We start from the raw sequence: 14,521 nt of genomic DNA, 5'->3' as shown, positions 1-14,521 counted from the left end.
GTTCACATCCTGCAGGAAAAATGATTATTTTTTGTCTGGTTGAGCTCCCGAAACCAGGGCACGGCGCGAGCGCCTGTGCTGGCGCAAGAGGGGCGATGCGAGCGCGGGACGGAGCAGCGGGCGCGTGCGTGGGTGGGAGCGCTCTTCTCAGAAAACCCAGCTTTAGGACTTCTCGTAGCAGGATAAACCTGAAACAGTCACTTGGTGCAATGCGCCGATCAAGCACGAAATCATGCCGCCCGTTCGGATGCGGTCACAAGATGTGGGAGAAGTAACTCACGCTGCGGGTCTCACGATGGCCCAGGTGTATCCGCACCGTTCTTACCTTACATCAAATGAGCTATTATTCATCCTCCCACGGTTGACATAAAGCCATCATAAAACCTTGAACCTGCCATGAATTCTGTCGCGTGAGCTCGGGCTGCTAGGACAAAATACAAATCACGTTCATGCGACTGGGCCGACCTGGTGATGCACAGATCCCATCACGGATCCACGGAAAGTGAAGAAAGGTTTGCTGTCTCTCTCTAAATCCAGCGCAGAGGTAGGCGAAAATTAAAGTGGTGTAAGCCTAAACGTGTCAGATCCCCTTAGGATACAATATCCTTCCTCTCAGAGAAATAAAATGTCTCATTGGGCAAAAAAAGCTCATCTCCATATTGTTTCAAGAGAAGGATGATTGGGATATGAGATAGGAGCTCTCAAATACTCTAAAGAGAGAAACCACAAAACCCACCATGGTAACCCAGGCTTCCAGCATAGGGTTTCCTGCGTCTGGTCATCAGAGGCAGAAGATGAACTGTGGTGGGAACTGACACTGGTAGGACATGAGTGGTGAACACGGAGTTCGAGTGAGTTCTTTCTTAGCACTTTCATGACAGCATGTTATTGTCATGCCAGCACAGCTAGCTTTTGCCTTTGTTTTTTTTTTCTTTTGAAGAGGGAATTTATTGCAGATCAGACTTCAGTGATCAAGAGCCACACCACAAGCCCTGTTTTGCAAAGTTTGTAAGAACACTGTATTATCTCAAATCCTTGCAAAATAGCAAGCTGTTGAAACAAAGATCTTAGCCAGTTTTGGAGCAAACAAAAATCTGTGTATGTGTGCAAGGGTGTATGCTCCCACACATTATAGTGGAAGACTGACTCAGTACTGAGGTTTTAGCTCCATAAAGGTTAGGAAATGTCCAGCTAAGTGTTTCTAAGCAATCTTAAGTCTTTGCTTTATAGGTAAATGTCAGCTCTGCTACAGGTAAGGTCAGCCACCACTTTCTGTTTACAAGTAGGTTATTCAAAGTATCTAAAATATGCCACCTTGCTTAGCTGGTTTTGACATTTCTGATCTGTAACATAGATGTGTTGTGAAAGCCCCTTTGAGTTTGTGTGAATGGGTTTGATAGGTGTCCCTATGGGTGTGGATGGAGAAACAGTTATCCAAAAGCAGGCTGAAGAAAGGAAAAGTGCCTGCTGAGAGGCACCATGTAAAAGTCTCCCAAAAACTAATAAGCTCCAGAGATTAGGAGTCCTGCTGAATCCACAAGAACTGATAAACTCACAATGCTAAGAGTTTGCTGACTCTGCGCAAGGTCCCCAGCACATGCTAGCATCAGCTGTGGGTTATATAGCGCAGACCACATCCAAGGAGGTGGTGGCTACCCTATGCTGAGAAAGAGGACAAGATTATCTGTACATCTAATGAAACAAGGGACTCTCTGAGAAATGACCTCCTTTCCCCTACCAATCTTCCCCTTCTTCTTTCCCCACAATAACCACACTTGTAAAATGAGATGTTCTTCAGGCATTTTTTATGCATGTCCAGGAATGTAGTTATGGTCCTGATTATATATCCTCAAAAGATCTGTCACAGGGTATTTATGTCAGCTAAGTGCACAGGAAAGCTATTAACTGATGAGTTGGGTCTAAACATTTGCTCATGCCAGACAGGGAAGCCAAAAAGATTGAAGTGCATACGTGCAGCCAGACAAGGGCTCTCGTGAAACAAGAGGATTTCAAGGTAGGCTGTCACAGTAACTCAGGGATTCGCACTGATGTGCTCTGTTGCCATCGAACCCCAATTACCAGAGCTGTGAGCTCAGGCCTTGCTGTTAGTTTCCAGGCACTATGTGTTTTTCACATACTTTGTGGGTATGCCTTTTGTCCTAAATCCACACTTTTTATTTAAGATTGGTGAAGGTGGAGGTGTGTCAGGGAGCTGGACGATGAATGGGAGTGATGTGAGATACCAAAAAGCCGTTGCTGCCACCATGTGCTCTATCACCCAAGCCCATTGTTGGAGTGGGGCTCTGCATATCCATTCTCCCTTCTGTTTCTCTCGCAACCCTGTCATCTTCCCCCCTTCTTCTGGCCTCCCTAAGCTTACCTCGGTCAAAGGGCAGGGCAAAGAGTGTGGAACTGAGGCAGGTGAAGATAAGGTCTGTGTGTGTGTGGAGCAGGAGTGGGGACTGGATGAGCTGAAGCATGTGGAGCATCCTGGAAGGGCTCTGTAGAGCTGGAGGCAATGGGAGGAATCAAAGCAACACAGAGAGAATGCGAGGAAGGTGTGAGGAAGGGGCCCTCGACCATGACGAACTCAGGGGAGACTCCTCCCAGCACCCTAAAAGCTGTGATCCCTTCAAAAAGCTGTGATCCCTTCAAACACTATCCCCCACTCCATACAAGCCTGCTTCATACAACCTGTACACAGCTCCTCATCCCGCCAGCTACCTCTTCTTGGAGAGAAAAGCTGAGGAGGAGGAACAAGCTCACAGTGGAGATGTGCAGTACAGGAACAGTGAAGGGACCAGCACGCAGCTGGCAAGTTTTGGAGTAGGAGTAATCATTGCCAAGGCAGCAGAGGAGGATGCCAACACATAAAAAATAAACAAACAAAAGCCCAGAGCAGCTAAATGCTCCAATACACAGTTCACATTGATTTACTTTATGTTTTTTATATTTTTATGGGTTTTTATTTTTATTTTTTATGGTTAATATTTTATGCACCTCCAGAATATGGAAATACAGCTGAACTTAAGCATCTGAAAACAACGATGCCTGAAAATACATTTGATGTCATTCTCACAACATAGCTTTATCTCTGCCATGCTTGAGCAATGCCCCAGTGTACCAAAAATACACACATTCAGTTAGAATTACACCTGAGTGAAGTGAGAATTATATTCAAGCCACTTTTCTTTGTTTGGGCTTTCTTTCAGGGAAAAGACTCTGGAATTCTCCAAGGTAATACGTTGAGCACTGTCTACTATCTTTGGTTCCTCAAGGACAGCAGGAGGAAACCTGAGTGGTTAATGTGCCTGTTGAGAATATGCTCTCATCAACGTGTGAATTTTCATTCTTTGAAATTCTGTAAAAGGCTCATAAATATCTCTCTGATAGGAATCTTATAAAGAATACTGTAATACTACTTCATGCGTGGCTGTTGAAATAAATAATATCTAAAACCTGGACTAAAAATTTAAATAATATGATTAATGTAAAGTCTAAGCATGATGTTTTCATTACTGTTTCATCCCCAAATCTCACCTGTTTATGATACTTAATTATGTCATAATTATATGTTTATGACACAATGTTTTTTACTGAGTATTTTTAATTAAAATAATTACTCAGATACATTTTTAAAAAATCACAGGCCATACTTGAAATACGTAGCCCATCACTTTTTCCTAAACGTGTTATCGCAGAGTTAGGAAAGACCAGAGTTTACAGCTAATCACATCACCCTCTTTATAGCCCATTGGAAATCTTTTCCTAAATTACATTAATCAACCACAGTTAACATGAGTTCGGAAAAGCAAGCTGCAGCTTAAAAGTGGCTTAATTTAATGGATGATCTTCCCAGAGCCTAGCAGTTACCGACAACAGAAGTCAGAGGGCTTAGACGTGGGCCAGTGTTTCGTAACAAAATCTATCTACACTGTGCCGGTTTAATCAAGGAAGCCACTTGCGTAATGTGCAAAGCATCCCTGCTATCCTGAATGTGTAGCTGTTGAAAAAACAGATGGTGATGCTGAACCATAAAAATCGGACTATAAATACCTTCAAGATAACAATAGAAATGAAGGTAATTATTCACAGTCTAAGAAATAGGTAGGACGAGCCAGATACTAAGCAGAAAGCTGAGGGGAGTAAAAAAGCAGGATCTCCCTAACACTAAAAAATTGTTCCCTGACTACAGCCACTTCCTCTAACTTTTGGAAGTAGTGGTATCCCATGATAAGCAAGGGAGAGTTGGCATTAATATATAGAAATGCAAGGAAGGAACCACAGGCCACTGAAATCAGTGAAAATTCTCCAATTTATATCAAATTTGTAGGATAGTTTCTTTTGGCTACTGCATTCCTTTAAATTTTTTTTAGACTCTATTCAAAGCATTGCCAGAAAAAGTCTTTCTGAATACAGTGCAGACAAAGTTGTCGTCACATAACAGCATTGTGCGCTCAGCTGCAAGGAACGGTGGTGAAAGTGATGCTGGTGCCTTGAGGTGGCATCTCAAGAACTACGCTGGGGGGACTTTTCGTAAAGAAAATGACTTCTGCGGATGAGTCCTGACATGTGACAGCGCCTGGTTGAATTAATCCCCACAGTGCACTTGCAAACATTGAAAGCGTAAAAGAATGTGTCTTACAGCATAAACACTGTAGGCCCAAACGGATATAGCAAGGAAGGTGTCATGCCCAACTAATATCCTATTCCCTTTAATGCAGAAATGCCTATCTGGACCCCTGCAGAGACTGGGGTTTCCACTAGACCCTATGCATATTTCAACGGCAAAGCGTTGTCTTTCCTTGGTAATAAAATAAAGTCATTCTTTCATGTCACACTGGATGATTTTGCCTGTGTACTTGCTTTTAAGCCTTCTTAATCCCCCTGTACAAGCTAATTGAGTCACATAACCCATCTTTTGCACAAAATCAGATATTTGCATAGCTAGGGCCAGCTTTAGATACAATAAAATAGCAATTGCTCAGAGACCTGTTTTAGCTGCCAGAGCTCACAGAATGATTCTTCACGCTCTCCCAACACGAGGATTCAAGGAGATCGACTTACCACCTCTCCAGAAAGAGGAAGAAACCGCATGGTCTTTCTATTGCTTGGGGTTCTGTTAACAGCTGGACCATCCTGTTCCCTACTGTAGGATTTTAGTTCAATTCATTTGAGAAAATGTGTATTCTTCTGCTCACAACCATCCAAAAATTTGTCTGTGTTGCTATAAAAATTCAGAAAAGGAGAATAAGGTGCTGCCTCCCCACCTTAAGAAAGGAGAGAGATGGAGCACAGAGACTGATCACCAGCAGAGTATTTAAACTTATTTAAAAAGGCAATATGAACAGCAAGTGCTGAGCACCCCCGAAAACTAGGCTGCCTTTATTTACAAACCTCTAAATTTGGGTGTCTGGTTTAACCTCAAGTTTTGAGAGGCAAAACAAAGCTGAAGTTTTCCAAGTCCCTGTGGGTATTATCTGAACAACTCTGTCTAAGATTATCAGGAGTCAGACAGTTTCATGTCAGAACATCGCTTAGGGTTAGCTTGCTTTGGGGTGGGGTGTCAACTGCTTTTTTATTATCAGCCTAATTTTGTAGTGGAGAATGTAGGACAGGGGAAAAAATATCTAAGTGCTACAGGGAATTGACAGATGGTTCACGTTTTAGCTGAGATTCCAATATGCATGGGGATGATTTTTTCAGCATTTTATTTCTGAGAAAATTGAAATATGCAGGGTACTTTGGCATTAATGGCATTGATTTTTATAAGGGTATGAAACAAAGCAAGGGTTGTACAGAAATTCAGTTATGGACCTGAGTTTCGGTGCTGCTGGGCTGTATTCCCAGAGCATCTACAACTGATTCCAGTGACCTTGAAGAAGTCAGCAAAAGTGTGGTTCTACTCTGAAAAGTAACTGTAAAAATGGCACTTTCTTACTCAGCAGATCTGATCGCTGTGCGCATTCCAAGTCACATCTGCTGACTTTAGTGACAAAAATAAGTTTTTATTGCTTTCCCGCTCTGTGAGCACTGCAGAATCACAAGAGCTGGGAAGGCACAAGCTGGATCATTTGCCTTCTTGTAGGACTAATTTCTATAAATTACAACTAGCAATGGGGCCAGTCTGGCATTACTTGGCCTTGCACAGCTTTTCTATTACTGCCAGCGATGACGAACATGGAAGAAAGGAATCCAGGTTGATTCTATTGTTTCAGTTTCTACTGCAGATTGCATTTATCAGGTTTGCAGTTAGAGGAAAAAGAAATCTGTTCACCTATAAGATGATTATAATTGAAACAAAACTCATTCATTGGTCATAAACCTCCTGATACACTTTTCAGTGTGGACCTGTTTTAAACACACTTCCCTGTCTTTAACATGGAGATACTGTTCTGTCTTCTCCATCAGTCCGACTTAGACTCATTGCTACCCAATTCCAGTGACTACTGTTTAATGGGAAGAGTTAAGGTCCCCTTAAAACAGATGCTACTGGCTGATGTAAAGGTGAATTGTAAAGTAAAAATACAGATGGAGATGTGCACTGATTTATGTGCTGAATGTCCCCAATATTCAATCTGGGAAAGTTATTCAGCAGAGAAATTAATGTTAACTATTTTAAAATCGCCTTTACCTTCTGTGCCATGTCCTGACATACTTAAGATACCTAATACTGTCTCATCACAGATGGTAGAAGTTGCATTGTAAGATGCAATATTGTGATGTCAGGACAATGATTTTTTAGTTAATTTTGTACATATAAAATGTGTGTCTTCGTGTAAATTTTTAAATGACTCCGTCTCTTAACTAGAACACGTTGATTTCCATTTTTTGATTAGTGCAATATGCCTGCAACAGGGATATCACCTCTTAAAGAAATCTACTGTATTATGTGATCATTATATACAACAAGCTTGCTATTATAATAATACCCAAATCTTATAAGGGACTCTGAAAAAAATTTGTTATATTATCTCCATTTTGCAGAAGGAGACATGAAGGCAGACAGAGGTGAAGTTCTGTTTTGAAAGTCATCTAGCAAGTCAGAGCCAGGAATGGGATGTAAGTCCCATGCTCTATTTACAGTCTTCACTACCAGTATTACAGGATAAAACAGCTTACATTCCTCTGAATTTCACCAATGTGGGTAGGAAATCTTTGAAGGATAAGATCAATAGGGGTTTGCACTGAAATGTCTCAGACCAGAGCATTGGTAAAAGTGAAAGGAATGGAAGTTTCTTAAGTTGCCATGGAAGTGGGGTAATTTTACTTGTTTACATATATGCTCTGCAGCAAACCAAGCAGAGTTAAAAATTAGTATTTCCAACTAATAATCCTTGGAAATGAATAATGAACCAGTGCCCTCAGGTAATTTCTGAACTGAATTCTGCCTATTTCATCATGCCTCCCTCTATCAGTTCTCAGTCTGCAAATTTTTTGTTGATAAGGCAAAAGCCAGTGATTTTGGCAGGTTATGCAGGGTACAGGAATTGCAGTGTATGTGGAAAATGCAGTATCTGAAGGAGGTGAGAATAAACATAAGTAACTGTCTCCTTTAGTTACAGTGATCATCAGTGAAATATTTAACCTTGAGGGTATATGGTGACAATCTGGGTCCAGAGGAGAGACAGGGGAAAGTGAAAACCTCTCCAGTCGATTGTTTGAAGTGCGCTACATGCTTAAGAGAGCGGCAGAGCATCAGCTACACATGCCTTACATTAAAAAAAACCTTCCCTGATGATTTTAAAGGTTCAACAGAAAAGTGGAGGGGGTTGAAATTTAAATCTCTCATGCCAAATCGCAGTCCCACGGTAAGGGGGAATTCTGCAGCTCTTGAAGCCGAGACTTCGGCTAGAGCCTGCTGGGCTCCTCGCTGACGGCCGTGATTTCTGGAAGGGGGTCACGGCTGCTCCTCTCCCAGGACACAGCCCACTGAGCTGCATGTGAATCAATTGCTGCACTGCCACAATGTGCCATGCTGCATTTTAAAAAAAGCCCTCACTGATTTCAGCTTGCGGTGAGATCTTGCTCCACTGTTAACTTTAGAGGTGGCAACTCCTCAATGTCCTCAGCTCTTCTGAGTCAGAGCCCTTAGTCAAAATAAAAAGGGTGGAAGAGCAAACGAGCCTGCAGAAAGTTTCCAGTCCCCAGTCTGGGAGTTAATGGTGTTTAGAAGGGCTACATGAATGCAGCTCTTATCTCTTCCTTTTTTCCCCCCTCTGTCTTCTTTGCAGAGGAGAGCTATTGTCCCTTCTTTTCATGTATTTGTATTTTTTTTCAGAAAGAAAGATGTTGCAGCACCAGAAATATTGATTCATGAATAACTTCATAGATTTTACAATTCACAGATGCAAAGCCAAAAGGGACTATGGCAATCATTTTGTGTGACCATTGCCTCCATTGTGCCTAACTTTGAAGTTTTTTGATGTCTTTTTGCAGCAACTGTCTTTATTGCTGATACAGGCATTCTTTACACTTTATTTTCAACTTATGCAGAGGATAGCAATATTACCCAGAAAGAAATTACCCTGACCGACAACAAATCTGTCTTTTAAAAGTTTTAATAATAGGATGCAGGATGTTATCAAAATGAATTGGGTTGGCTCCAGTTTGGTTGAATTCCAGGAGAAAACACTCTATTTATATAAAATCACTGATAAAGCATTGGGGTGAATGCATGAAAGAGAATACTTCAGTAATAGAAATGCTATTTCCAGTAGCACAACAAACAGAAAAATATAATGAACAATTTCTTGATGAAGAGTATCTCTGTGTTCCTCAATCCACTATTTTATGTTGTTTATATAAAGAATTGTTTGACAAATATGAGCAAGTTAAATCTCACTCCCTCATCTGGAGAAAAAGGAGCCAGATTTTATAGATTATAATAATTGGAAGTACAGACAAATTCACAAATTTGCCCCATGTGGCAGAATATATTCATTGCAAAGTCAAGAGTTTGATTCTCCTCTTCTTTACCATTTCTCTATTTTCTCCTAGCAATTTCCCCCAAATCTCTCCTCTCCAGTCACTTCCTCCTTCAAAAAAGCATCTCCATGTTGCCGCTTACCTGCCCCTCCCCAACAGGGAACTGTTTGCACCTGCGGCAGCTCTGCCTTGAATGAGTCACTGCCCAAGACAGAATAGAAAATCCTGTGTGAGCAGCTGAGACCTTGTGTTGCCCCTACCACAGAGCTGAAGGGGGAACAAAAGGATGCTAAAACTGGTCTCTTTTTGGTGTCAAACTTCTGAGTTGTGGTAATTCTCCAAAATTCAAGAAAGCATATTGGTAGGTACTCCAGAATCTGATGATGTAAGGGGGTTTTTCTATTTTTCTTGTTAGACTAACTAATTTCTTACAGGATTGTTAGTAGAAAGAACATGTGGGAGGAAGAAGACAGGAGTAAAACCATTCACTGTTTCTTTATTCTTGACCAAAGGTGTGTTTAAAACAACAAAAAGAAACTTTTTAATGCTGGGGGAGGGGTAATATTTAAATAGTCTCTCTGCAGAAAGACTGTGGAGAGGATGGAAGTGTGATCTCTAAGCTGAAAACACTGGAGGAAAATGTTGAATAGGAGGAAAGCTAGTAACAGTGTTGTGGGCCTTGCCTTTAGGTCTTGCTCTAAGCCTCCTGCAAAGAGAAGGAGCCTGTTTGGTTAGACTTTGATCTCTGCTGTGAGTAAGAACTTAAAATTGGGGCAGTACTTGAGTTGTGTGTGCTAAAGCACTCTGACTTGGCACTGAAACTTCCCTTCAGAGGTGCAGTAACTGGTTGCATGAGATGTTATAGCAAGCAAAGTGGCAGTGTTACGTAGAAGACCTAGGCCTCGTGGTGGAGCATACCCCCATACAGCTGCTCAGCAGTAGCATGTGCTATTTAAGTAACAATCCATGGTTTTATTCCTTTTTTTTTTTTTTTTTTTCTTGAAGCAGTTGTGAGGTTTTGTCTTGAGGCATATGTGCTGAAACTGATCCCTTGGCAGGAGGGAGCTGTGGTCGGGCACCTCTGGGCCCACCTGGCCTCTGCACTGGCAGGAGGTGCATGGGGTGCCCCAAAACCCAGGCACATGTCCAGAAGCATCAAGTGTGTCTGCAGATAGTGTGACCCTGGAGCCTTCCAGCACCAATGATTGTGTTTTTGCTGTTTCTTGGGGGAGAAGAGGGGAGTACAATGCTTTGGGGGAGAGGTGCCGTGGGGAGAGCGTGCTCAGAACATGGCGGCGACGCCCGCCTCGGCTCTGCCCCCGCTGGAGCCCCTCGCCGCGGGGGCGGCTGTGGGGGGCCCCGGGGCGGCCTCGGCCGAGCTCCCGTCGCCTGCCGGATCCCCCGGGTGGCCTCGGCCGGGCCCCGTGGCGGTGGCGGGGGCCCCGCGGCCTGTGGAAGCGCCGGGGCGGGAGGGCGGCGGCGGGGCGCGGCGTGGGGGCGGGCCCGGCGCAGCCTCCCTCCCTTTCGCCGCCGGGGGCCGGGCCGGGCTGGGGGCGGTGGCGGCGGCGGCGTTGGGGCCGCCCCGCCCCGGCCGTGCGGGCGGCGGGATGCTGCGGGCGAGCGCGGCGCGCCGCCGAGGAGCCGGGCGGAGGCGGCGCGGCTGAGGGGGCGGCGGGACACAGGTGAGGCCGGGCCACGGGGAGGGGGGGGGGAGAGGTGGTGGCGGCCCCGGGGGAAGCGGCGAGAAAATACCCCTCCCCCGGCCGAAACCGCTCCGCGTTCATTCATTTGTGTCTTATTTCATTTATTTTTATTTATTTTTGCCCGCCGGCAGCCCCCGCCGCCCGGCGGCTCTTTGTTCCCGGGCTGGGTGTCCGCGGCGCGGGCTCTGCCCCCGCGGTGCTCAGCGCTGCCGCCTGACCTTGGCCGGGCGCTGGGGTCTGGGGCAGGGCAAGATCTAGGCAATGATGTTAACTAGATGCTTAAATTCTTCTTCTTTTTTTTTCCTCTTTTCTTCTGGGGAAACTAAGTGTGTGGGGTCACGTCTGACCTCGGGCTGTAGGTGGTGGCCGCTGCCGGGAGTGGGGTGCTGGCGGGTGCCTCTGCCTGGCCTCGGGGGCCGGAGGGGCTGCTGCCTCCCGGGTCACTGTTGTGTTTAATCCGGCGTAGCGATGGGCGGCCAGAGTCCAAGGCTTTGCTTCTCCCCTTTATTTTTGAAGCTAAGGGGTAAATGTGAGTGAGGAGAACAATGGAACAAATCCGTGCCCAAGAAGCAGCTGTGCTGGATGTAGTTGAGTCCTGAGACACCTCTAATCCCATTCCCTCACCAAAAGGCAGGATCAGCCTCACCTGAAAGTGCTTAATCTGATTTTAAGCCTTCACCCACAGAGACCTGCAGACTTCCAGGGCATCTATTGTGTGGTTTGCTGCCCATGTTAGATGTCCAGGCGCTCCTTGCCGGTGGGAACGCTGTTAGTCTCTTCTGGGTGAATTTGGAGAACAGTATTTCCTTGCTCTTGGTATTAGACAACTGTTACACCCATTGGCCTCTTAAACGCCCCTCCCCAGCCTTTTAACCTCTCTCATTCTGCAGACCTCCGATTTCTGTAGTCGTAGGGACCTGGCACGGGTCAGAAGCCACAAAGAACTATGCAGCTCTTGCTTGCAAATTTGAGTAGGGATTTGCACTGGTGGTCTGTGCAGCTGCTGAACAAAGCAGCTAGAGCTCAGCAGTTGGGGGAATAATGCCTGAAACATGCTGTGTCTCTCTTCTCAAAGAACTACTGCTGGAACAGAAATGCTCCAAGCGGGGCTTATGTGTTATGCATTGGAGGTGCTCACTAGAACTGGTAGGGAGCTAAGCCTGTTGGAATATTAATATCTTGTTCATTTGCTTGTTTGTAAAACTAGGGAAGGATGTACCCCTCTGAATGATGTACAATTGTGTCTGCACAGTTCAGCTCATTCAGCGTGTGCTGTATTAGTAGCTGGCATGGAGTCGTGTCATTGTTGGAATGGCATTGTAAGCTGTTGGAGATAAACAGACCTCAACCAGTTAGAGCATCTCAAGTATGTGCTGCAAGAGCAGCAGCTCTACAATTCACTTGATTGGACTGGGCAAGGACATAATGTGAGATGAGATGAAGGCATTTTTCTCAGCTTGTGCATGGAAGTAGGAGTTGGAGCTCTGCAGTGTCGGATCATGCATTGTCTGCTGGCTTTTGTATTCAGCACAAGTAATAAAGCCTGGATAGTATATGTTAGCACGCTGGTACCATAGCATCTGATTGCTGGCAGTTGCTTGACTTGTGTGTTTTGGCTAAATCTTTGTGTTAAAGGATTTGCAGTGTTTTCGTCCATTTCCCTTATCAATCACAGATGAATTGCTGAGCACATCTCGTGCTGTTCAGCTGGTCAAAGCTGGCGTACTCAAGCATGCACTTGGAGGTGTGAAAAGCCGTGTTCTGCAAAGGCCAGGCAGTGATTTGTCTGAAGCTGACCTGTTAATCGCCTGTGCTCCCTGCTGTATGATGCATGGAGCCACTTCAGCTTCAGAGTACAAGTGTCCCCTGTGTGGGAGAGGCATTGTTAGAACAAGAGTATTAATTCAAGTGAGTTAAAAGCCTGATGCTCTTCCTTTGTTTCACCAACTTGGATAAATATGGCCAGGACTTGCCCAAGACAGAAAATAGCAGTAAATGGCTTTTATTGGGAGTTCTCATTAACTGAAATTAGCTGGGCAAAACCCTTAAAAGCTAGCTTTGGGAATGGCTGTGGAGAGGAAAGTTTCATTGTGCATGTTTCAAGCATGCATCTGCTGACTGCTGGTCCATTGGAGGGTCCGTTCCTTCCTTGACCCCTTCAAAACTGCTCTGTTGGAAGAAAATAACAGGATAGGATTGCTTCTAAACTGGCTCTCATTAGACTTGACTGCTGACTGCAAACAGGTCTTTAAAATTCATGGAGGCAACGTTGATTTGATAGTTATTCCAAATGCTAATTGTATGGAGAAGAGAAGCAGCCTGGTTCAGAATTGATCCGAGCGAGTCGGCAGGACTGCTGCACATGGTCACCAATTCATATTTATTCTCCCTCAGCTTGGTGACTTGCCCATGGTAGTTGATGGCTCTTATTCTGAGGGGTGTCATACAGAGATGTCTTTCTCATGACCCAGCCTAGCAGACCCTTGTGCTTTTTTCTAGTGCCTTGTATTTAAAAAAAAACAAAAAACAAAAAACAAAACTTTTTTTCCCCCCTGCTAAAGATAAACCTTCCTGGCTGTCTGTGGTTGCACTGCCTTTGCAGAGAGGGGAGCTGCATCCATTGGGATTTGCTGTTCAGTACAGGTGAAGTAGCTGGAGTTGTCTCTAACACCCTGGCCTGGCCAGTGATTGGTAGCTCTCCTCCAAGGCTTTAGTTTGGAGAATGCTGGGGGGCTGGGGGGGAACCTGGGGACAAGAGACTCCTGCAGCATGAAACTTTGGGTTGTTCCATTGCTTCAAGCTAGCAATAAAGTTAAGCCTACTACAGAGGAGTTGCTTGGTTAGAGCTGCATGCTCCAACTCGTTGCCATTGTTTGGCTGAGGTTGTAGAGTGGACAGGCTATGAATCCTTCGGACAGGTGCATAGCCCAGTGCAGCAGGAGTAGTGAACTGCTTTGCAGCCAGCTACCAGTGGCTAAAACCTGGATCACTTTAGCATTAAGTAGAAATGTTACAGCAAGGTGTTAAACTCTAGTTAAGGTGATAGTCAGGACACCACAGTTCATACACCATTTAATCCAGTCTCTCTTTAAAACTAAGCAGGTCTTAAACCCTTGCTAATCTTCTTTGAAATGTGAACTTGTGTCACTTATCCTTCAGCAGGCTCTATGCCACTCTCTCCAGGTACCACTGAATGCAAGGGTCTAGGTTAGCTTAGATCTGGTCATTGTGGGTTTCTTGCTCAAGTCATTCTCTCCAGTGTTATTTTTGCCCTTTATAAATGTAGAACTGTAGAGCTGCTCCCTAAAAGGCTGGCTCTCACTAAGCCACTAATTAGAATGCAACAAAATAGTCGTTTTCTCTTTTCTTCCCAAAACAGGACTACTTTGTTGCATTCTAATTAATGGCTTAGTGAGAGCCAGCCTTTTAGGGAGCAGCTTTCCCTCTTATTCATTTGCACTCCTGGTCCTAGTAGAGATGGAGTAAACCTACTGGGGGAAGAGAATTAAAGACTTGACTCCTCAGTATTTCCCCTAGCCACCTCCTGAATGTCTTATGCTATTTAAGAACTGAGATCTAGAAACCTTCCTCTTGCTGTTGTAAAGGTACAGCATTTGTAGGCTGTGCTTGTCTTTCAAGCCCAGCTGGAGTTCTCTTTGGGTTTAATTACTTCTGCTAGAACTTCGTGCATAATCTAAACTCTTCTGTTTTTTAGAGACACTGTATTTTGATGCAGACCTAACCAAACAGTTCCCTTCAAATGAGAAAGCTGTTCTCTTGCTGTCTTGTGATGTCTGAATGTTCTTAACTGGCCCTTGCTACAGGGGTGAGTGAGGTGAGCATAATTTGTATTCATAGAGCAAGGCAGATGCATGTCATCAGGCACTATT

General features: G+C 44.6%; 1 protein-coding gene across 2 annotated transcripts in view; it reads left to right on the top strand.

Annotated features, from left to right (window-relative positions):
- The first annotated feature begins 10,530 nt into the window (after nucleotides 1–10,530).
- ARMH4 (armadillo like helical domain containing 4) overlaps nucleotides 10,531–14,521 on the top strand; it is a 76,367-nt gene continuing 72,376 nt past the window's right edge. Inside the window, exon 1 of one of the 2 annotated variants that reach the window (XM_064511892.1) lies at nucleotides 10,531–10,610. The gene's annotated coding sequence lies outside the window, so the exon portion shown is untranslated. Of the gene's footprint in view, nucleotides 10,611–14,369; nucleotides 14,467–14,521 lie in introns of those variants that run through there. The other variant, XM_026100031.2, reaches the window with a different exon arrangement.

This window comes from Dromaius novaehollandiae, chromosome 5, assembly GCF_036370855.1.
Source record: "Dromaius novaehollandiae isolate bDroNov1 chromosome 5, bDroNov1.hap1, whole genome shotgun sequence".
NCBI lineage: Eukaryota > Metazoa > Chordata > Aves > Casuariiformes > Dromaiidae > Dromaius > Dromaius novaehollandiae.
Note: the sequence above shows the minus strand (reverse complement) of the source record. Positions and strands in the feature narration are given on the sequence as shown.